This window comes from Diceros bicornis, chromosome 11 (assembly GCF_020826845.1).
Source record: "Diceros bicornis minor isolate mBicDic1 chromosome 11, mDicBic1.mat.cur, whole genome shotgun sequence".
In the NCBI taxonomy this organism is placed as follows: domain Eukaryota; kingdom Metazoa; phylum Chordata; class Mammalia; order Perissodactyla; family Rhinocerotidae; genus Diceros; species Diceros bicornis.
In genome coordinates this window covers 62,583,364-62,607,886 of record NC_080750.1, presented here as the reverse complement: position 1 = coordinate 62,607,886, position 24,523 = coordinate 62,583,364, and positions in this window count along the sequence as shown.

Sequence of the window (24,523 nt, the reverse complement as noted above, 5' to 3'; positions counted from 1 at the left end):
AGTGAACTGGGAGGCCTGCGTCCTGTCGTCTTCATCATGAGGTGCTTACGGCTCTGCACACACCATTCCCCCCTCTACGTCCCCTCCTGAGAAACAGGAGGGTGCTGCCTGTCCATCCAGGGCCCAGGTGTTATGCAGACGTGTGGGCTTTCTGACTTGCTCACCATGGAGTGTGACACTCTCCCCACCGCTTCCCCACGGAGCCAGGCTGGGTGCTGAGTGAGGCCTCAGCTACGCGCCCGAGAGACAGCACAGAGCGGAAGTCAGGCACGGTCCCACTGGGCGCTGCCCCTCTCCCGGTGTATGACCCTGGAAAACCATTTTATCGCCTGAACTTCAGCTTCCTGCTCTGTTCCTAACGGTCTCCCACATCTCTTCTGGCTCCTGATCTAGGAGGAGGAGATGTGGGAAAGAAACTGAGCAGCCGCCTTGCCTTCGCAAACCCATGTTGCCTCGGTCCAGAGTGGCCTCCCTGCTTGAATTCAAACCCTGTCACTGCTCCTCTACAAAACCTTAGGAACTCAGGACACAGTCCATCCTCCCCAGAGTCACTGGGCTTTGCACAGCACCCCGCTCTTCAGCAGCTCATTCATTCATTCAGCCCGTATTTACTGAGCACCTTCTGTGTGTCAGCCCCGTGCTGAGACATGGGGACACAGTGGGAGCAAGAATGACCTGTGCTCTGTTGCTAGGGATGTAGAGGTGGAGACAAGAAACGAACAAATGATCATTACAAAGCACATAAGTGCTATTAAAGGTTCTGTGAAAGATAAAAATTGGGGAGTGGGTGTGTGATCAAGGAAGAATGTAACATTTCCTCATCTATGCCACAGACTTCTTGAGTGAGTCACTATTTCACATGCAAACTTGCAGATCATTAGGGAGAGAGGAGAGAAAGGTGACAGGTGAAGGGCAGAGGCAGAGGCAGAAGGGAGAAAGGAGAAAGGGGTCTGGCTTAAAGAGATGAACTGGGCATTGTATGCTAACGCAGTATTTGTAAAGCTCTGATAACTCTAAACTAAACTGTTTATCTGGGAAGGGAGGAGGCACTTCAATGTATGTAAGAATTTTCCAAGAAACCCAGCTAGACCCTCTAACTTCCTGAAAATCATCCAAGCTTAAGGAGCATAAGTGCATGGGGTTGAGCAAACAGACACCCAGGAAACGCTGCTTCTACTAAGGGAACTGAAGGAACACGTGTTCCAAGCAGGAAACTTGAAAGGAAAGAATATCCCATCCCACACACACAAAAAAAAAGAAAAAAAAGTGACAGGTCTGGAGAAACTGTCAATAGATGGTTCGTCTTCTGTTTCTATCCCCTTTCCTCTTCTTACTGGTCCCTTCTCCCCTCACTAAAAAGTCAGCTCGTAGCACTCTCAGAAGAGAGCATGTGAGTTACTCATTCACACTAAGGTGTTCATGACTTTGTGTGTTGGCCCACCTGGAAATATTTGCACCTTAAAATGGGACAGATGGAAGGTTCATTGGCGGAATTTTCCCCACTCTGTGGAGGAGAGATTTGAGCCCTATAGGAGCCCCTCAAATACCTCAGGGTAATAGGATTTACTTTGCTTAAGGCTGCCCTTGAAAAAACCATCTCCTATCCACATGGCACGTGATTTCTGCCTCCTTCTCCTTCTCAGTCTTCAGCTATTGAAACTTCCAAAAAAGAGTCCTATGAGGAAGGAGAAGGTGGATCCCGTGTGGTCTGGAATTGGGGCCAAGGAAGTGCACCCCTATCGTGGACTTCTGATGCCCTCAGTCCTGGTCTCTGGGCCAAGATCTGCAAGGATGGCAGTGCACATGAGAAGGTGGCAAGCCCCCGATGAATGAGGATTGCCCAGTGAACACAATGACAAAGTAGACAGACCCTGCCCCTGTTTTCTAAGCCTCTTTTCGTCCCAGGAATGTGTGTTTAAGAGACAAAGCCAAGTGCTTTATCTGCTGTCACTTGATGTCATGGAAAAAGGCCTGATGTGGACTCTAAAGACCCTGGTTGACTTTCCAGCTCTGTGTGAGCCCAGCTTCCTCAGTATGACATAGGTACAGACAGTCCTCCCTAGTGTGCCTCACAGGGTCTGCTGTTCCCACATGGACCCCTGACCCTCAGGGACTGGGTTTGTTATCAGCTGAAGCATCTGGAGCTCTGCGGAAGGGGTGGATGGATGAAAAGTGTCTCAACAGCTGTGTTAAGAGGCTCCTCTGTGAAGCTTAGTGAGGAGGCTGGACTCTCAGTGGCCCAACAGCTCCACTACCATCTGTGTGTCATCAGGCAGGCCTTGAACCACTCGCCTTGCAGAGAGCACTACCGACCTTCAGGGTTCGTGTGTGTGTTAAGTTAGATTAACATGTTGACCACGCGAACTTAACCACTACACAACTGGGCCAGTCCGGGGTCACAGGTTCGGATCCTGGGCATGCACCTAGGCACTGCTTATCAAGCCATGCTGCGGCAGGCGTCCCACATACAAAATAGAGGAAGATGGGCATGGATGTTAGCCCAAGGCCAATCGTCCTTAGCAAAAAGAGGAGGATTGGAAACTGATGTTAGCTCAGAGCTAATCTTCCTCACCAAAGAAAAAAGAAAGAAAAAAAACATGTTGAGGCCACTTTGCACAGGTAAAAACTACCTTCAAGTGGAGCTAGCCAACTGTGTTCCAAATTAAATTTCCTCAGGAGCACTTCAAAACAGACCCATTACATACAAATTTGACTCCATAGAGAAGAGAAGTCTCCACGTGCTTACAGTATTCATTTATTTTCTTTTTAAAGTTGAGGAAAGAACTTGAGGCCCGATGGGCTCATTTCGCCTCTGGTAGCCCAACACAGGCTGGCCTAGCCCACAGGGGCCCACCTCCTCCTCTGCCCCAGCTCTCCAAGGAGGGGCCCAGGAGAATGACCTCGACCCCCACTAGCACCTCTCCTCTGCCCTGCTCACCAGTTCCCCAAACCAGGCTTTGTGCCCAAACCCACAAATAGCTATCCTAAGAACAGCCACCCCTTACTGAGTGCACACTGGGGCCAGGCATCCTGCTAAGCACCTCAGTTATTTCAATTCCAGCCTCAGGACAATCCCTCCAGAAGCTACCTTGCAGTACCTGTTTAAGGGATGAGGAAGCTGAGTCCAGGGAAGGGTAAGTAATTCACCCAAGCAAACTGCAGAGCGGCCCATCCCATCCCAGAGCGCACCACTTTCTCTCTCAACGAGATTCTCTGAGGGGCTTTACAAGAACCGTGCCCCCTAACACACACACACACACACACACACACACACAAACACACACTCAGGCACCCACGCAGTCTCCTGTGCTCAGATCTCCACTGTGAACAAACAGTATCTGAGAAGGACCGGGCGCGGAGGGGAGAGAACAGACCATATCTTTAAAACTCTCCGTAGGAGTTGGCACAGCTGGCAGGGTGGCATTGTTGGGGGTCGGGGAGATGTGGTAGAGATGAAGACGGTCTTGAGTTTTCCACGTGCTCTCAGACCGGACCTTCCCAGCTGGCTGCCCTTTGGTTGAATCCCGCAGACATTTATCGAGCTCCCACTAACAACAGGCGCTGGTGGGGCCTTTAGGGGCTGCAGGAGACTCAGAGAAGGAAGAGCCGTGGCCCCTCCCGACCCAGAGCCACCAGAGGGACAACACAGGTCTCCAAAAGCCCAGAACCCAAAGCCCGGAGGGACAAAAGCGGCCCACAGCATCCTCACCACCCTCCTCGGCATTTCAGCTCTGACGGAGGCCGGCGGGGTCGAGACCCAGGGACAGAGAGAAAGGCCAGGAATTGCGCCTGGGAACCCACCCCACCGTGGCGCCCTCGGCGCCCCACTGGAAGGAGGAAAGGGGTGAATTCTCGTGAGAATTCTGATAAAGGGGCTCCTCCACCCCTCCCCCTCCCCCAATTAAAGCGAAGCTGTCCGAGCGCCGAGATGCAGAAACCACTTGCAAGCCAGGCATGACATCAACATTTCAGCGATAAGGGGTGGACAATGGGGTGTTAGACTAATAGAAAAACACCGCTGGATAAGGCCGGCTCCTGATACCCAGGCTGATGGGAAATGCCATTGTCTGTCCGCTGTCAGCTGAGTCCCGGGGCGACAGGGATTCCAGCGGCCACAGGCCGCGGCCGGGGGAGGGGCGGGCCGGGGGAGGGCGCCGCGGGGGGAGGGGAGGAAAGGGAGGGGGCGCGGGGAGCGCTCCGAGGGCAGGCGCTGGCTCCAGGACGCGGAGGGTGCTCTGGGATCTCGGCAGCGAGTGGGCGTGGCAAATAGAGGCAGCCCGCCTCTGTCCCTGCCGAGTGCGCGGGGTAAAATGTTTCCCTCACCCTGCCTCAGGCTCCTAGACGGCTGCGACCCTGCAAAAGTGGAACCTACTGTTCCCAAGCCTCGGGCCTGCAGCTGCAAGAAAAACCCGAGGCTTAGGCAGAAATGGAAGGCGGCCCACACCTCTCCAAGCGGTTCGGGCTGTGTTGCTTGACTGCTCATTGCTCACAGGTGTACTTGATTCATCGAGTCTCAGAATTTTTAAAAAATTTTATCAAAGTAATATGTGCACAGAGTTTTTACATTTTAAATCAGTTAGTGATAAAAGAATGTTTAACAGCAACAACAAAACTGGTTTCCTGCGGCCGCCTCCCCTTCTCTCTTCCCATCCTAGTCCCCGGCCGGTTCTGCTCCCCAGAGGCGATAATCACCGTCAGCTCTTAGTGCTGCTTCTGATATTTGCCTCTCTATTTCTGAATAATATGCTTATGCTGCTGTGTCTTTAATTATCCGCTTTAGGTATTATCTAATGGCTTCTTCACATGGCAAATGAGAACTTAGCAACTTAACACTGCTCCCCTTTGTACTTTTTTCCTCTCTCATCCTTCCAATATAATTATAATATTTGAGTAAAATAATAATCAGTGATTATTCTGACAATAAAAATATTGCTATAACCCTGTCTCCTAGATCCTGTGTCCTCTCTTTCTTGATTTACTGCTTTGTCTTGCTGGAGCACCTCCTTCAGTACCTTCCTCAAAAAGGATACATTTTTTATTTGGTAAGGTATTGAATTCTAGGTTAAAAACTATTTTTTCTTAGTATTTTAAAAGGGTTTCTCCCTTGTCTTCTAATTTATAGAAGCTGTCAGACTTCTCAAGACACCATCCCTATTCTGCAGTCTTTGTATGGAAACTTGTCTTGTTTTTTCATTGGGAGCTCTAAGGAACTTCTCTCTCTACCTGTTGTTGAAACATTTCATGGTGATATTTCTTAACGTGTCTTTTCATTCGTTGTTCTGGACAATCAGTCAATAGGCTGTCAATCTGAAAACTCACCTCCTTTAATTCTGGGAAAAATTCATGTATTATTTCTTGACTAATTTCTACCCTTCCCCATCTTTTCTCTTCCCTCTTTCTAGAACTTCTATTAATTGGGTGTTAGACATGCTAAATTGATAGTCTAAAGGTCTTGCCTTTTATCTCTTATTTTCTATTTCTTTATCGTTTTGTTCTACTTTTGGGGAGATTTACCCAACTTTATTGGGTAAAGTTGGGTAACACTTCACACTCCCCTATAAAATCCTTTTATTTCCTGCTATATTTTAATTTTCAAGAGATCATTCTTGTTTCTGATTGTTTTTTCATAACTTCTAATCTTATTTCATTAAGGCAACATCTCATCATCCAAAATATATTATAATTTTTTTAAAGTTTTCTTCTGCTCCTCACATTGTTTGTTACCTTCGGTTTCCTTTTATCTATTTGTCTTGGTCTCTCTTTGATGTTGGAGACTTTCCTCAAACGAGTGGTGACCTCTTGGCTGTGTCACTAAAGGGCTAACTGGAAGTTCTGTGTGCACGAGGGGCATCTGCCCTGTGGGGCTTCACCATGGTGACTAAGGAGAAAACTTGGTCATTGACTTGGGCTAGTCGATGTCCCCACCTCCTGTCTCACGCACGTACAGGAGGCTCCTGCATTCTGGAGTCGAGGCAGGGGAAGGCTCTCGAGTGGGTCTGTTAGTTCAGTTTGTCACCTTGCCCTTATCCTCATGGTCGGGGCCATGCCTCAGCCCCGCCCTTCACTCTGCCAGATGCCCCTGAGTCAGGGGCCTCCCCAGTTCAGGTTCCACCAGGAAACACACTTTATTTAGCACATACCGCAGCCAAGCCCTAGGATTATGCTGGAGATCTCATGGAACACCGTCCTTTGGCGGAGAGGGAAGATACACTCAGTGAGAAATGATTTGCCCTAGACCTTGTGGGAGGCGGGAGCAGTGCTGGGTCAGGGTGAGCCCCGTCCACGACCTCGACCTCCACCTTCACCACAGAGCACTTGGCTGATGGTAACCTGGTCTCCTTTCCGCCTTCCATCTCTCTGTATATCACTTTCTATCCCTTCTTCTGTTTCTCTTTCCCCTGAATTACAATAGGATAAAGACATTTAGTATGAATTGCACAAATTGCACAGAGGAGAGCCTTGGATATTCTACTCATATTTTTTTAAGTAAAGAAATAGAGCTCTCCCTCTGTCCTGTGAGGACACAGCAAGAAGGCAGCCGGCCGTAAGGGAGCTCTCACCAGGAATTGAATTGGCTGGCACCTTGACCTTGGACTTCCCAGCCTGTAAGAAATGAATTTATGCTGTTTAAGCCACACACACAAAAAAAGAAATAGAAGAAAATTTTTACATAAATAAATTTGTAAATTAAAGCTAGGTGGTCCTCAATTTTATATATTTAACTCTAATATATCCTATGCTTTCATACCTAGACACTCAGGAACTCCCCTTTTTGTGCCTATCTCGAACCTTTGTGTGGCATTTCTTGAAAGAACTTTTTGAACTTTCTCACGATGGTGCTGCCTGGCTACAAACAGATTGCTTTTGGCCATGTCGCCGTCTTTGTCTGTTTAGCAGTGCATAGGAATACAATTATTTGTCTTATATTAGCATATTTTCTTCATTATGTCATCCAATTAAATGGAAAACAGAAACAAAAGTGCCGATACTAGTGATAAGAAGGATTAGGTCTCAGGAACTTAATTCAATTGAGACAAGAAGCTGCCAGAGTGGCCAATCTTTGGCTTTTGAGTTGAAACGTGTTGAATTAACCTGGCTGGTGGTGTTCAGTTTTGCAGGAAAACAGCACAAATAGAGAACAAGATGTAATTGGAGAGTTTATAATCTTTCTTAGATCTCAGAGAATAGAATCCCTTTACAGTATGTAAATCTATTGCTTTATTTTGCACATTTGAAACTATGTTGTTTTGGTTTTGTTTTTGTTTTTTGCGGGGGGGTGGTTTCTTTTTTTTTTACTTGACTTATTTGGAGAGAGAAAGTGGATAAGACAAGGGGACTGTCAGAGTCTCTTCGATGCCTGAAAGTGCACCCACGGTCAGCATCCCCACCTGGTCAGTCCCTGGGCCCAGTCAAGCCCACAGAGAAAGCTCTTGCTGGTTTGGAAAGCTGATATGCACCCCCAACACATATGTGCAAGGCTCTGGTCACTCCTCCTGGTCCCCGGGTGCTTTGCTTCCCTCAAAGTACGACTCTTGGTGCTATTTCAAGAGAGGGGGCTTCCCTGCTGAGACCACTGCCAGTCTGGACCCCCACACTCCTGTGACTAGCCCAGTACCCCCTTGTTCTCTGTTTCTGCACCAAGGGAATCAGGATGTGGTGGGGCCCACCCAGGAAAGGCAGCCTGGCTCCTTCCTCCCCTCTGCTCCATTCCTGCACCGTCCACAATATCTGGATCATGTTCTCCAAGACACCAAGCAGAAAGACTGTGAGCCACCCTCACGCCCTCCAGCCTCACGCCCAAATGTTTGCCATGTCCCATTTTACATGCAGAGCCTCCCTAGAAATTCCTATGGCTACTACTCTAGCACAGGCCGCCGCCGTGTCTCACCTGGGGTATTTCCATCCCCCGCAGCTGGTCCTCAGCCCCAACTTGCCCCTCTCCAGTCCATCCTTCACACTGCTGCCTGAGCGATCTTTCCAGAACATCACTCTGATCGCCTCAGATCCTGACTAAAACCTTTTAGGGCCTCCTTATTGTCAGAGTCCAGACTCCTTACAAAGCATTCACCACCCCCCGCCCCCCCGCCCCTCCAACCTTCTGTTCCACCTTCCTCCCCACAAAGCCCATGTGGAAGCCACAGGACAGTGCTTGAGTCTCCAGACTTTTGCCCACTGTGCTCCCGGCTTGGAATGCCCTCACCCCCTTGGTGATGTTCACACCCTTAAAGGACATATCCCCTTTGTTGCTATTCTTTATCCCTTCCCCAGTAAGAATTAATGGCTCCTTCCTCTGTTTCCACAACTCTTGAAAATTATCTATTCTCCCTTTAAACAACGCTGTACTGTAATGATTGCATCGTCTCTCTTCCTCACCATAATCTTCTCAAGGCAACACTGTGGCTTCCGTCTCTCTATCTTTCTCTATCTTTAGTGCTCAGCCCAGCCTTGGCACATAGTTGGCACCTAATAAGTGCTATTGAATTTGTTTAATTAGACCGAAAATATGTAGCCCTGACCACTTATGGTTTACTATCAAAAAAGTGGTTAGAGATCTGTTTACATAGAATTGAAGATATATTTCCAAATACCAAGACAAAGATTTTGCTTTTAAAATAATTTATCAGCAGCAAGGGTGAGTGGCTGCTCAGTCAATGCATGTTCACTGAACATCTGCAGAACTGAAGGGACTCTTCTAGGTGAATGGAGGACCCTCTTTTTCACCATCTGCTAATCTGTATTCCCAACATTTCAATCCTTCTGGAGCAGAATAGGAGTAAAAATCATTGACATGGAAATAGATGGGAATTAGCATCCCTTCTCTGCTTAATCCAGAAACTATGGGTGGTAGCAATAGCTACGATTTGCTCAGTGTCTTCTGGATGCCAAGCACAATATCTAATAACGACTCTACACTGTGGTTATAGCTGCCTCCCCCATTTTTTTACAAGAAATAGATTAAAGTATGGTTTCCACATTCAAGCATTTTATATCTACATGAATTTAAATAGATGGAAGGTAGACTTCTTCAATGAAGCCTTCCATCAACCCTCTGACTAGGTTAGGTACCCTTGTTTCTTGCTCCAAACCACTATGTACTCCTCTGTAATTACTTCTCTTTTTTTTCCTTTTTTTGCTGAGGAAGAATGGCCCTGAGATAACTTCTGTTGCCAATCTTCCTCTTTTTGTATGTGAGCCACCACCACAGCATGGCCACTGACAGATGAGTGGTGTAGGTCCACACCCAAGAACTGAACCCGGGCCACTGAAGAAGAGTGCCCCGAACTTAACCACTAGACCGCTGGGGCTGGCCCTTGTAGTTACTTCTTTAATATCCATCTTCTCTGCTAGAATGAACTCTATGAGGGCTGCAGCAATGTCATTATATTCACTATGATAACCCCATCAGGTGACATAGTGCCTGGCATACAAATGGATGGATGGAAGGTGAGAGAGACAGATGCAAAACCTGGCCAATCTCTACTCATGGACAACCCCTACTCATTTTGGCCGTGTTTTACTTGGTTCTGCTGCCTGCACTGGCCTGACTTCCCACGTATGTTGAGTTTTTATCTTCCCGCCCTGTTTAGTCTTCTCATTCTCCCCGTCTCTGCCTCAGCTCCCCCTGCCAATGGCTGGGGCTACTTTCATCACTGTTCTCCAGGCATTTTGTTTATCAATGTCTCCAAGTGCCTAAGCATTTCTTGGCTTCCCCCAAGTGCCCTAGCTTTGAGTTAACCTCTGAGAGTATGGCAGACTACAGGACTACGTCACGCCAAATTCCTACTGTCCTCCCTAAAATCTGCCTGAGTTTCCCTCTGCTGCCAACTGAGGTTCAGAATAGGGTGCTCTCACTAATGATCCAGCCATGATTATTTGTCAGGACTCTTGGGTACAAGGAACAAAAACCCAATTCAAACCAAACTAAGTGGGAAAAGAAGGAAACTGTCAGCCCTATAATTGGGCAGTCTGAGCTATGATGACTTCGGGCAAGTCTGAAATATTAAACATCATCAAGATCTGTTTGTCTCCCTCTGCATATCCAGCCTTTGCCTGCCTCATACAGTTGTCTTGATTCTCGTAAAAGACCCTGAACATGATAAGAAATATTCCTACAGGAACCTCTGGGCTCCTGTCCTCACAGCTCATGATCCAAAAGGAAGAACGATTCTTCCAGAGTCCATGTGTCAAATCTCATGGAAGGATTCTGATTGGTTCTGCTCAGGTCTCATACCCACATCTGAACCAATCACTATGGAGAGGGGGTAAACAATTAGATTTGAACCAGCCTAGGTCATATGCCATCCCTGAGGCCTCTGTGTTTGATACCCCATTAGAACCGTATGAGGTTCATATTGTGTTTCATCCAATCAAAGCTTGCCAGCAGACAAAACCTCTCCCCTATAGTCATCTCGTAATAGACATCGCATGAGCACCCTCTCAGAACAAAGCACTATATTAGGCTTTGTGGGGTAAAACAAAGATTAATCAGACTCATCTTGGCCAAAAGGGTATTGGTAAATCTCTTGGTCAGCAAGAGATTTAATTATGTACATAAATACCTATGGTAGAGTGCAGTTGGGCCCTAAAGGCACAGAGTGCTGTTAGAGGCCATAGAAGGGACATATCCGTGGGGTCACCCATGGGAGCCGGTGCAGACGAATAATCCAGTAAACGTTGTAGTTAATTGGAAGGTGGTTAAGGGTGAGAGAGCAGCAACCTTGTTTACCCAGAGCTGATTAGATGCCTGGGCATGACTTTCTGAGGTCCTTCCAGGCATGCAAGATGCTATTTTCTTTCAGGTCCAACCTCCCATTCTTCTTCCATTCACTGTCCTGTCCTGAATCACTCAGTTCGCATCACGCTCCTGATTCTTCCCGTTATAATCTACCAGGTTGGTCCATCCAGTGGCCATCTACTCCCTACAACCATCATCACAGACATTTCTATTACTGATACTTGAGGTCTGTTAAGGGATCTAGGTGGCAATGCTTTTTAGGTCAGATTTGTCCTCAGGATTTGTTCTAAGGGCCTCTTCTACCAAATGCTTCAGGCTCTTACCCCTGGACTTCTAACTGGTCCTCAGTTAGTTGAGAAGAACTCTCTCTCCAATCCCAGCCAACCTGCCGTGGAAGCTCAGTCTCCTAGAATATCCCTCCCATTTCATTCCACCATACTCCCCAACAGAGGATGAACCCTTTGTAAAAGAGGGAAAGTGGGTGTAGCTAGATGGATAGGGACAATGCTGCTGGGAGTCAGGGGTACACCTGGTTAGAAGGGAAAATCTCAGCCAGCTAGTTAGATTGGCCTCTTGGGTTCAATCAGTTCATAATTTCAGTTTATTCAGTTCATGTGTTTTACAACTCTGCGTGCTCCAGAAAATACACATGGTTTGGGGTTTTTTTCCACACTGGCTAGAATGTGAAAAGTTGTCAGCAAATAGTTATTTGCTCCATAAGGAATATACGGTGGACTTAAATATTTTCCTTTCTTAGTGACTCTCTTTTTTTTTTAAATTGAGGTGAAATTCACATAACATAAGATTAACCATTTTAAGGTGTGTATTCATTAACATTTAGTACATTCACAATGTTATGCAACCTCAACAATCACCACTACCAAATTCCAAAACAGTTCATCGCCCTACAGGAAAACTCCATACCTGTTAAGCAGTCATTCTCTATCCCCCTTGCCTAAGCCCCTGGCAACCACCAACCTGCTTTCTGTCTCTACAGATTAATCTTCTGGATATTTCACATAAATGGAATCATACAATAGGTGATCTTTTGTGTCTGGCTTGTTTCACCTGGAATAATGTTTTCAAGGCTCATCCACATTGTAGCATATATCAGTACTTCATTCCTTTTTATGACTGAATAATATTCTATTGTATGTAAAACTACATTTTGTTTATTCATTCATCTGTTGATGGACATTTGTATTGTTCCCACCTTTTATTTATTGTGAATAGTGCTCTTATGAACATTCATGTGTAAGTATTTATTCACATACCTATTTTCTATTATTTTGGTCATATACCTATAAGTGGAATTTCTGGATCATATGGTTAAGTCTATGTTTAGTTTTTGAGGAACCACCAGACTCCACAGTAGCTGAACCATTTTACATTCACACCAGCAATGTACAATGGATCCAGTTTCTCCACATCCTTTTCAACACTTGTTACTTTCAGAGTTGTTTTTCTTTTTGTGAGGAAGACCAGCCCTGAGCTAACATTCAATGCCAATCTTCCTCTTTTTTGCTGAGGAAGACTGGCCCTGGGCTAACATCCATGCCCATCTTCCTCTACTTTATATGGGACGCCGCCACAGCATGGCTTAACAAGCGGTGCATCAGTGCACGCCCAGGATCCGAACCGGCGAACCCTGGGCCACCGCAGCAGAGAGTGCGCACTTAACTGCTTGCACCACCGGGCCGGCCCCCAGAGATTTTTTTTTTTATTATAGCCATCCTAGTAGGTGTGAAGTGGTATCTCATTGTGATTTTGATTTGCATTTCCCTAAGTACTAATGATATAGAGCATCTTTTCATGTGCTCATTGGTCATTTGTATATCTTCTTTGGAGAAATGTCCTTTGTCCATTTTTAAATTGAAGTTTTATCTTTTTGTTGTTGAGTTGTAAGAGTTCTTTATATATTCTGGATATTAGATGTTTATCAGATATGTGATTTGCAAATATTTTCTACCATTCTGTCAGTTGTCTTTTCATTTTCTTAATACATAAATGTTTTTAATTTTGTTAAGTCCAACTTATCTCTTTTTTCTTTTGCTACTCATACTTTTGGTGTCATATCTAAGAAAACATTGCCAAATCCAAGTTTGTGATGATTTATCCCTATCTTTTCTTCTAAGAGTTTTACAGTTTTAGCTCTTAGATATAGGTTGTTGGTGTGAGGAAGGGGTCCAACTTCATTCTTTGGCATGTAGACATCCAGTTGTCCCAGCACCATTTGTTGAAGAGACTATTCTTTCCCCCAGTGAATGGTCTTGGCACTCTTGCCAAAAATCAACTGGCCATGGATGTATGAGTTTATTTCTGCCTATTTTAGTTCAATTCAATTTGATTTGTAGATTTGGAGTAAGTTTTAACCCGGGAAGCGTGAGCCCTCCAACTCTGTTCTTCTGTTTCAATACTGTTTTGACAAATTAACTCATTTTAATTACAGGAAGGGCTCCTGTGATTGGTGAGACTCACCTGTCACCCCAGGAGGCAACTTGTTATAGTAGAAGGATCCTTGAAGAAAGAACCTGAACACGTGGTTTCTGGTTCTGGCTTTGCCACCAACTCCCTAGATGCCCTGCTCATTAGGTCTTGCTTTACTCTTCTGCAAAGTGGAGACAAGGGGACTCAAATTTACATTTCTTCTTTGGAGTAGGACATGAAGCTTTTTAATAAGTTCACCTTGAAAAATGATTCGAATAGTCAGATTGAGGTCCCAGGTACCAGAGAAGAGACCGTCAGAGAACTCCCCTCCCAAAAACCCCATATCCATAGCTACTTGGCTTCTACCTGCTCCTTCTTGGGTCATCAGTAAAGGTGTTGTTCTAGCAAGCACTAAATTGGCAGAGAGGAGAGAAATCTGGGCCAGGGAGGAAGTTATACCTTTAGTTCCTCCTCTAACCGTCATTGAATTATGCTTGATATTTTCTAGCACTTGACTAATGAATAAAGAGTGAAGTCTCATATGTTTTAGATGGCACACATTTGTTTATTCAGAAACATTTATAGGGAACTACTATGCGCTAGGCATTATCTTGGGTACTATGGGTGATACAAAGATAAATCAGCTATGAGTCCCCTCCTCCGGTAATCAGTTTCACATTTGAATAATATCAAGGGGAATTTTAGTTATTTTGAAAATCCCTGCCTTTTTTTATTTATTTGGGTGTTGCTTTCAATTTTTTTAGTTGCTACCGCACATGTAAATGGCCTTACAGGAAATCAAAGCCCTGGGCATAAAAGGTCAACTACTTACTCACCTGGATGCCACCTTCTATACCAAGCAATTTAGTACAGTCTGTGTTACGGGGCTTAAATCACGGTGCACTTGCTACTACGTGTTGGCTTTCTTAACTTGATGTAATTTCATAGAATTAATTTCCTGCAGGGATGTAGTCCAAATTCTAGAATGTATGCTGGAATGCCATCATCTCAATAGTCAGTCTATATCTGTCTCTTATCCCTATTCCTACTTGAACTGCCCTCTATCTCATGTTCTAGTGTTAGAGTGTGGATAGATCATTAGGAGGCTACTGTGGAGATGACAGTAGCTTGCACAAGGGTGGTGGTCCAAGTGATGGCTTGCATATGGCAGGCAGAGAGAGAAAGAGGGAGAAACAGAGAGAGAAAGAGTCATCTAGAATGACTCCTAGATTTCTGGCCTGCAACACTGTTTGGTTGGTCCTACTCGGTGAGTTCAGGAGCACAAAGAGGACCAGGTTTGGGGAGAAGAAAAGGGCACTCTTTGCTGAATGGTGCCCAGCACAGTTGTACAACACAGGAGTCCTAGGGAAGATCACAGGTTCAGTTTCAGACAAGTTAAGTTTGAGATGTCTTTGAGGCATCCCAATGACGTCAGTACAGAGGCAGATGGAGCACAAAGAAGAAGTCAGGGCTGGAGATGTAGGTGGTGGTAGAAACACTGAGTCTGGATGAGACTGAAAAGGGAAAGATTATAGAGTGGGAAGAGTACCTAGACCTGAGCCTTGAGGAGCTCCAACTTTATAAATGTTGGAGGGAAGATTTCCTACAATGGAGACTAAGATATGACCAGAGTAGTCAGAGGAAAACAAGGCAAGAAAGAGAGTGCTTCAAAGTGAAGGAGAGAAGTGTCAACAATGTCAAATGCTGCTGGGACGTCAAGATGAAGAGAGAAAATGTCCCTTGGATTTAGTGACATTGAGGTCATTGGTGATCTTAAGAGCTGTTTCAGTGATGGGGGGAGGCAAGATTGAAGTGGACCATGGAGCAAGTGAGGAAATGGAGAAAGTTGAGGCAACTCCTTTGGGAAGTTTGGCTTCCAAAGATAATCTATTCCCAGTTCTTCCCCATCTTCCCTGAGCACCATGCAACTTTAGGGAAATCTCTTCACCTCTCTGGATCTGTTATTCCCCAAAGACGCTGCGGGAGGGGAGCTATACTGTATCTCTAAGCGTATGGATAATCTTCTGCAAACCAAAGTTAGCATACATAATCTGAAAAAGAAAACTGGGCACTTAGAAGGACAATGTATCAAAAGAAGGTCAGATGGTGTCATTTCTCTAAGGATCCCCCCATTTTATTTGAGTTAAGAGGGGCATGGAGCACTTTAGGGAATGGAAGGTGCTGAACCACCTCCAGGGTCCAGTGGGGAGTGAGTATACATAAGGAAGAGTCAGGAAGGGGGAGGATGGGGGCAACAGAGGGACAGAGACAGACCTGATCCAAGAAGCCCCGAGAGGCAATTAGGGCTGAGGGAGGGGATCCTGGTCTACCAGCTTATTCTCTCCAGAAACTGCAGAGGAGGAGAAAAGCCGGGTAGAACTGCTCCCCTGCATCTACTGCAGGCCTGAGGGAAGGCAGGGCTGGGCTGGGAAGGGATGAGGGAGGCAGAGAGGAAGGGCGGCAAGAATAATTACTTGAGCTGGCAGCTGGCCCCAGCTAGAGGGTGACCCCTGGGACCCCAGGGGAGAAAAGAGCGAGGGTTCCTTTAATGGCCACAGGTGTTGGAGTAGAAAATTTTCCATGAAAAAGGGGCTGTTCCACATGATTAAAATAACGACTTGGGCCCTCTTGGCAAGCTCAGGCCTTGTTTTTTCACACTTTGCCGTGTGTCCTTCAACTCCTTTTGGAGGCTGTTCCAGGGATAAATGGCAAAAGGAAAATTCCTTTTCTTTTCGGACACACTAATAAGGAAAGAGTGGGAGAAAGCGGGCCGCCAAGGGCAGGCTGGGGAGGCTGAGGCAGGGCACTGGGTTTCTGCTGAAGGCTGGGGAGGCTGGGGGATGCGGGATGAGGAAGGGCTGTACTGGGAGTGAGAAGCTGACTCCTGAACTGGGAAACCAGCTGGGGAAGGCTGGGGGTCGGTAGAGAGACACTATCTGGTTGGAGGCTGCTTGGCAGGAACAGCTGGAAATAGAGTGACAGGGACTGAAGCCCCGTGCAAGAGAGTGCGCTCAGGATCTGGTCCCTCATGGTGGTCTTCATGGTGAGTTGGCCAGGGCAATATGTTGTGGGGGATGCTGGGGAAGAAGACAAAGTTGCACCCTCTGGGTGTTTTGAGGCTGCCCCGTCTGTAGGGAGGAGCCAAGACCAGACACAGCCTCAGAGCCTGCGTGCACTCCACTCCCTACCATCTGAACAGGCTACAGGAGGCTCGCCGTTCCGGCTTCCCCTCTGTGATATGGGCTGCTTGAGGATTGAACAAGGCATTGTGTGGAAAGCACACGGAGCGTGAACAACAGATAATGTTAGTTTGATGATGGTGATCATCCCTCAGTCCTTATTCAACCCAGGACCTCCAGGGTTCTCGATTGTTCTCGTCTCCACCCCAGTCCTAATTGCCCTTGAGTTTTCTTTGTTTCTTTAGTCCTGGATCAGGTACCACCTCCTCCCTCTTCACCACAGACGATCCCTTCAGCCCCCAGGAATGAATGCAGGAGGTTACCCACTTCCACTGAAGTGAAGTGGGTGAAACTTTTTTTGTGATTGCTATTATAACAATTATTATTATTGGGCAAAGGTAACCATCTGAACAGGACTTTTCCTGGCACCTTACTTTCCTACAAAATGCCCTCTACCCCCATGGGCATGCCCCTCACTATCACAGGAAGATGCTGGGCCCTTGTCCAGGCTGCCTGCCACCCTAGGTCATCCTCCCCCTGCCACACCACATTCTCCTGCTTCCCCGGCCCTCTCAGGGGACGCCATAGTGCCTGGACTTGACCCCAGGTGGCTTTCTCTGACCATCTTAGGCCTCACTGACCATCTCCTCCACTGAACGACACTCTCCAGACAGCTGTTTTTCAGGGTGTGGTCTGAGGGTCACCAACACCAGATGCCTCTGGGTAACTTGGAAAAGGAGATTCCTGAGCCTCTCTCCCACTCTGAATTAGAATCCCTGCGATGGGGCAGCCAGCAAATCTGCATTTGTAATGACCGCTACAGGGGAATCTTAAGAGACACACACAGTTTGACACCTGATCATCTACCATGCCTTGTCATCTGCGCCAAATTGCTGAGACAGAAACATATTACAGTGCCTGCCACAGCGTCTCGCACATGGCAGGCCTCGATAAACAGTTGTTGATTGATAGATAGATGATGGATGGATAGATAGATAGGAAGATAGATAGATAGATAGATAGATAGATAGATAGATAATAGATAGATAGACGATAGAGAGATAATGGATGGATAGATAGATGATAGACAAAACTTTCTTACACTTTGGTCACATTCTTCTGGTATCTCATGGAACCAAAGTGTGGGATGGAGAGCAGGGTCTCGCAAAAGACAGGCCTGGATCTACAAAGCTGTTGAGAGCAAAGGCAGCAGGAGAGTTACACTTGGACTCAGTAATCCAGCAGGACAGAGTTCAAGTCCTCCCCTTACTGCCTGAGTGTGTTTGGGCTAATTCCTGAATCTCTCCAAGCCCGATTTTCTCCGTCGGTAAGAGAGGATAATAGCAGTCCCTGCTCTCAGGAGCACCGTGAGCACTGACTTAGACCGTGCAGGCAGCAAAAGCAGCTGTAAGACAAGCTGTGTGCCCTCAGTCCTGGCCTCTCTCCACACGGCTGCTTCCTTCTGTCTCCCAGCCTGGCTTCCACAGCGCCTCTCTGCATAGAGCCAACTCATAGCTAGTTTACATCTTCTCAGAGGCAAATACCCCAGAGACAGTCACATGTCTCTCTCAGTCCTAAACCAAAGTCTCTGGAGAAGAGAAGCCAGAGGGCACTCCAGGGTTTGCAATCCTGACCCTCTCCGGTCAGGAAGGAGGGATCCAGTTGTGCAAAGACGGATGCGGCTCCATCGCCTCAGCCCCCACCAGGAAAAGAAACAGTTCTCAGAGAAGGGTGGAGGGTGGTGACAGGTTGGGCAGGGCCCCCAGGTATCTACTATGACTCCCCAGAAATAAACATTCTCCCTGGCCCTAAATCTGTGGCTGCCTTTCATCTCAAAGAGCCTGCTCTCCATGTCTTCCTGGGATTCAGTGCTTCAGCCTCCAAGCTGCCCACCTCTACCCCTGATTCGTCACCTGTTCCCTCAAGCCCTCCCCACCGACATGACCCTCCCAAAGCTACCAGTGTGCCCTCCACTGCAGGCAGGGGGGGTGTCCCCCCAAGTGTAAGCCCTACCCTCGGGGTGCTGACAGTCTAGTTGGGCATGTCAAGCCAACACACACAAACTGACTAAAGAAGTGTCTGTTACGAAGTCATGAGCCACGACACTGAGGGCACAGGAATCCAGAGAAAGGAGAGTCCCATGTAGGCTGAAGTGATCAGGGAAAGCTTCCAGGAGGAGGAGGAACCAGAGCAGGAGCTTAAAGGCTGTGGGGGTTGGGAAGAACCGTTCTGGGCAGGCACTGGAGGAATGGAGGAAGCCCTACTGATAAGCTGCCCAGGTGGGAATGATTGCAGGGGAAGCGGGTGGCAGGAAGGAGAGGAAGAGAAGGCCAGCTCAGCAGGTGCTGTAATTACGGAGGGCCTCATTGGCCAAGGATGGGCCTTCAGACTGTGCGCTAGATGTTGGGTGAGCCTTGGCCTCCCTCCCACCCTGCTCAAGCGAGCTGGCTATCGGGCCTCCCCCAGGTCCTGGGGCTGCCCCATTGATTGGCCTGTGAAAGGCCACTTGGTGGGCTGGTTGCCGAGAGACGGCCCAGAGGCCAGGGCTGGGATTAGCAAGTGGCCCTGTTTGTTCTCCTTGCTGGGAGGAAAGAGGACTTTGGTCTCAGCTTATCAAACTGCCCTGGGTTTGAAAGCCCAGGAATGCAGCCTTGGGCAAATGTGCAGGTTCACAGGACACCCATTAATCAAACAGTTCCCTTCCCTCCACCCCTAATAATCTGACCCCCACCTCCCACCTCTCACCCCCCCACACACACATACTCCCACTGCAATTTTATTCGGTCTTTTGGAGGTCCAAGCCCAGCTGGCAGCTGTGCCAGGTCCCGGTGGAGGTATTTCAGGATAGCAGGCTGGCCTGGACACTGTGTCCTCCCCCTAGTCCACCTGGTGGGCCTACTAGAGGCAGCCCGAAGTCCAGCTGTGGGCTTGCAGGAAGGTGAATGGAGCCGACCAGCTGCCTCACTGCCTCTTTGCTCCATACAAAGAGCAATGCATTGTTTCTTCAAGATGGAAAGAAAAACGTCCTAGGCAGCAACTTCTAGAGAAAACTCTTTTTAAAAACACAAAATTCTTTTTTCATACCTGTGGAATGAAAAAGGACATTATTTGTTCTTCTATATGGCAGATGAAACTACAGTGGAAAGCCATGAATCTACCCAAAGGCCAAACTTCGCAGCACTCCTGCCTCAGAAGAGCAAAGGGCTGAAGGTGGGGTCACTGAATCTAAGAAAATTGAATTTCTTAGGAATAAATGTAAATAAATATAATAAATGTGAGTTCCTGTTAACAGGTTCTAGAAACCAACTGCCCAAGTTCCAAATGGGGGTGTGTAGCTTTGAGATAGCCAGCGTGGAGGAGGATCGTGAGCTTGAGAAGACAGTGTGGGTTTCCTATGAGCCAGCTGTGGGCTGTGGTTGCCAGATCACTGATGTCAACCTTGCTGAGAGAAAGAATAGAGACTGGAAGGAAGGAGATAAAGAGCCAAGATATTCCATCTGCCCAGATATCGTCTAAAGTACTGTATTCCACCCCGGGCACCACACTTGAATTTTTCCTAAACTGTGAACAGGAACCCAACCCAAGAGGGTGAGCTAGCTGGTGAGAAGTTTCAAAATTACGTCCGATGAGAAGTCCATGCAGACTCTGGAGATGCATGTCCAGAGAAGAAGCTTGTCAGCTCCCCTTGCACCCATAGTTACCATCTCTCAACTCCACCCACTGCCCTCCACACCGTGACCACTACCTTGGCCCAGGCACCCATCGCCTCCGGCCTAGATGCCTCCTGCAGCCCCTCCTGGACTCTCGGCCCAAGCCAGAGGACAGCCCCGGAAATGCCTTCCACCTCGCAGCCAGAGTGGTCTCACTAAAATCCACACCTGATCCTGTCTTTCCCCCCTTAAAACTCTGAGACATGCTCCCACCCACCCACCTCTGTGATCACCTAAGATAAGCTCCAACTGATGCCCTGCATGTCCCGAAGCTGTCTGACCCACACATTCTGAATTACCTGGAGTTCAGGGGTGCTGTGCTGCACCCCCCACCTTTGCATGTCCTCTTCCCTCTGTCTGGAGCACTTCTAGTCCCCGGCACCCCATCTGAGTAACCTCTCGTGACCTCCAGCATGTGGCTTGCTGCCCTCTCCTCTGGACAGTGCAGCCCTACCTGGTCCCGCAGCACTGAAGGCTCGTCACCTACAGGGCCTGCTCTCCTGTCCCGTCTGCCCCCACTACTAGACCACCAGCTACTTGTGGCCAATCACATGTCTGCCCCCAACTCTCAGCACTGGGCCTGGCGCCTAGCAGGTACCTATTGATATTTGCCCAACGTATGAATGCCAGCTGTTTTCAAATATTTGAAAGGCTGTCATGTGGAAGAAGGGTTAGTCCTAACCTGAGTGGTTCAAGAGGCACAATCAGGACCAGTGAGTGGAAGCAACAGAGAGGCAGGAACCTGGTGGGGTTTACCTGTAACAGGCTGCTTCTGGAGGTAGTGAGTTGTGTCACCCGTGGTCACTGAATGGGATAGGATAGCCCCTTGAAGGGGGTGGCAATAGAGGGGCTTCTGTTTGGATGAGATGAGCTCCATGGCCTTCTAGGTCCAGGACTCTAAGGGTCGGTTCTACTTTGGGGCTCCGTCCACATATACACACCAGTCGTGGTGCAGACGTGAGCTTTCCCAGTCAGGGCCCAGCCAGGCTGGGCCTCAGAGTTGCGGAGGGCCAGGATGCAGCCCCAGCCAGGACAGGAAACCTGTCACCATTCTGGAGAGGTATGCTCTGTGCCTTTGGGAAGAAAATGAAGTTGCAGCTTGACCATCAGCCTGTGGGGCCCCCGGGGGGAGAGGGACTGCAAGGCCAGCCCTCGGCTCTCACCCTCCTGCTAGAGAGCCGAGCATTGCGTTCCTGCCCAATGCTGGGACCCGGGTCTTTGACATCAGAGCCAACCCAGGTGCAGCGGGGGAGGGGAAGTGACCTCAGCTCAGCCAGCGTGGCTCCTTGGCCTCAGCTGGGCTGTCCTCCCTCAGCAGCAAGGTCACTGTTATCTGCTCCGTGAGCGCGCTCGCAGGGCCTGGACGCCCTCCAAATATGCAGAGGGAGTTTTAACCTAACCCAAGACTCAAAGGCCTCCCACGTCTGACATTTTCCAAGTGCTCTAAATCCCAGGCAAGGACAAGAAAGAAAAGCCCTCGGAAGCACTTCGGCAGTCACAGGCTACTGATGTTAGCCGTGCTTTGCACATGTGTGTGTTGATGCATGTGTGTCTGTGTGTCAGTGTGTACACATATGCCGACTTGTGTGCGTGTCCACGTGTGTCTTGTGCCTGAGTTAACACGTATGCGTGTGTGTGTGCGTGTGTGCTGGGAAGGGTGTAGAGAAGCTATTTGCTTTGATTGCGAGGCTGAATTTATAGAAGCATTTTGTCTAGAACCCTCCTGAGGCTGGGAAGACAGGGTAAAAATGGCTCCAGTTCTCAATCTCTAACTGCCTGTTGGATGTGGCCACCTGCAGTCCCCTCGGCCCCGTCGAAATCTCTAACTGTGAGCCATCTTCATCCTCCACAGAAGCTGCTCCTGCTGCCCTGTTGCTGTCACAGGTGCCCCCACTTTCCTGTTTTGAAAGTCTAAACCTCAAAGCCACAGGGAAAGAGTGGAACGTAATGTGGGATAGTCCTGAACCCCCGCCACCGTCCCGTCACCTGCTGTGTGACTCGGGTGAGTGGGCCTCTCGACACCTCAGTCCCAGCTGTCAAATCTGAGAATGGTCTGAATTTATGTGAACTGATACACGTGCAGCACTAACCCGCATCGCTGACCAAACCCTTGTGAACATTCTCTCCATATTTTTGTAGTTCCCCACGTTGTAAATCCACTTCCCCCGTGTAGAATTAAAAAGCAAAACAGAAAACAAAGCTATTTCCCAGCCTCCCTTACTGCGAGGGACAGCCCCGTGACTTAGACTGCACTGAGCCACACACCCGCGTGCGACTTCCAGGTGTTCGCAGGGAAGCAGGCTTGGGGGGGGGTGTCTGGGATGGGGCGTGAGGAGCAGCAGAGGCCACTGAGCAGCGGCTCCCTGACCCGGCCAGTTCTGCCTGGCTCTGGGAGTCATTCCTACAAGGTCAACCTAGAGCCTGGAGCTCGTCTACACCCTTTAATAAATTCTCTCCTGCCTTAACTGCTAGCTAATCCTGATTCTGTGGTCTGCACCTAAAAGCCTACCACCTCCTGAGAGTTCACTGGCACCACAGGCATTCATACATGGGAACGATTACGGCTGTGTTAAACGAGATGAGAGGTACCAAGTGCCCAGCAGTGTCTGTATCTCCCGCTTCAAAGAGAACCAGGCTCCTTCTTGAAGCACATGCCCTTTTCTTAGGTTGGCGATAAAGCCTGACAGACGGAGCCTCCAGGTGTGCGGGAAGGTCTCATGCGGCTGATGGCATGATAGCCATGATGGCTGATGGCCCCACCCCGAGTCTCCTGCTCTTGGGGTCTGGGAAGAGAGTCGGGAAGTGGTGTGTTATGGAGACGGAGTCGTGTGCAAGGCCCTGGAAACCAGCTCGATGGCTCTACTGTCTCACTGCGAGATCTTCCTCCATGGCTAATGAACACCTACCAGGTGCCAGGTCCTGAACTACGTAATTTGGAGACTGAACAATAAAAAATAGACTGGATCTTCCATTATTGAGAGGAACAGACTGTACCCACCACCCCATCGGGGGGATAAGATGGGTTTTGCTGGAGGGGACAGGGAGGTCTTCCCAAAGGAAGCTAGACAGGGCCTGAGCCTTGTAGGCAGGACCTGGAGGGACAGAGAAGTCGGGGCAGGAATTCCCAGATGAGGAACGGCATGAGCAGAAGTGCAGAGGAGGGACAACCTGTCATGTTCAGAGCTAATCTGCTAGAATGGAGGCTTGTGAGGAGGTAGAGGGAGGTCTATCTGGAATTCCTGGGACCATCGAAGCCCGGGGAAGGAGATTGGGTTTCAATCCAGGATGAACACGTGGTTGGGTTGGAACAGAGGTGACACTGGCCTCACCTGTTTGACCCCACTATTTTGACTCAGAATATTTTGACAATATCATTTTGATCCCATCTGCCCCTCTCCTCAGAATACCCCAGACCCATTTTTGGAAGATTAATCCACTGTATCCTTCTATTCCGCTAAAATTGCCTTGGCAAAGAACACCCATGGCTTTCTTGTTCCCAAATTGAAGGCATTTTTTTCAGGCTTTGTCTTATTGGACCTCTAGTGTTTAATACTGTGAATCTCTCTTTTGTTCTTAAAACTCTCTCCTGTTGCTTCTGCCTACCACGCTTGCTGTTTCTGCCACCTTCTCTGACCCTCTGCCACCCTCGGCCCACTGTGATTTTCCCTCTGTGACCTGGGTGATATCATTCGTTCTCATGATTCTAACTGCCATTAACCTGCTGACAACACATCCGCCACCCAGATGTCTCCCAGAGCTCCAGACAAGCGTGCTCTGCCACCTGGATTGACCAGCTCCTAATGCGTGGAGCAAAATACAGGCACTCTAGGCACCTTCAATTCCCCATCTCCAAGAACAAAGTCATCATTCCCGATCCTGACCCATATCTCTTCTTCAAACTGTTTCTCCCCATAGGTTAGTGGGCACTAACATCCGTCTAGTGATCCAGGCCAGAAACCTGGGCGTCCTCTTTTCTCCCTCCCTCAGCCCCACCCCCTACTAATCCGAGTCCTCCAGACCTGCCCCCAGTCTGTCTCTGCCCCTGTTTTCCCACACGGCCCAGCCTCAGTCAAGGCCCCAGCATTTCTCACGGGCCCCCCCGGATGCTCGGGCCCCATCTCACTCCTTCCCGCTCATGCTTACTCCACCAGCATGAGCTCCCTAACATGCACACATGACCGTGTCATGCCCCTTCTTGACATCTTTCAGTGAGTCCCCAATGCCCACAAAATAAAGTCCAAGCTCTTTAGTGGAGCAAATCTGCTCCTCCGTGACACAGTCCCTGCTTCCTCCTCCAGCCATCACCTTTGCCACTTCCACTTCACGCTCCATGCTACAGGAATCGTTACCTGCTGGTAGTTCCCCAAGACCATCACGCTCTTCCCTGCCCCATGCCTTTACCTGGGCTGTTTCCACTGCCTGTGTTTGGACTGAATGTTTGTGTTCCCCAAAATTCATATGTTGAAACCCTA